This window comes from Helobdella robusta (genome assembly GCF_000326865.2).
Source record: "Helobdella robusta unplaced genomic scaffold HELROscaffold_21, whole genome shotgun sequence".
NCBI lineage: Eukaryota > Metazoa > Annelida > Clitellata > Rhynchobdellida > Glossiphoniidae > Helobdella > Helobdella robusta.
The window spans coordinates 887,418-887,893 of record NW_008704124.1 but is presented as its reverse complement, the minus strand read 5'-3'; positions in this window follow the sequence as shown (position 1 = coordinate 887,893).

Below are 476 nucleotides of genomic sequence, written 5' to 3'. Positions count from 1 at the left end.
AAACATCGCTGCCCAGATGAAAAATATTTCATATAAAATAAATTTAATAATTTAAAAATTGAGAAACGGAAAAAAATAAATTGATGCTGAATATAAAATATTCATTTGAAGAAGAGATGTGTCAATCTTCCATGCTTTAATACAGCAATCAGCAGCGAAACATTCAAAAAATAAAATTTGTTACTCACAACAACACAACATCAACACTACAGAACAACGCATCGCAAACCAATACAACTACAACTACCCACAAAAGTAAACCCGCACAACAACACAAGCTCAAAACTCTACAACGACAACAACAGCAAACAATAATAATAATAATAACAACAACACACGAACAACAACAAAAACATGAAAACAACGACTCATTTAACAACGCCACAACACAGCCACGCATCGTCTCCACACATGCACACGCACGCACGTACACGCGCGCACGCACACATACATTTATTAGCACACGCACGCACACA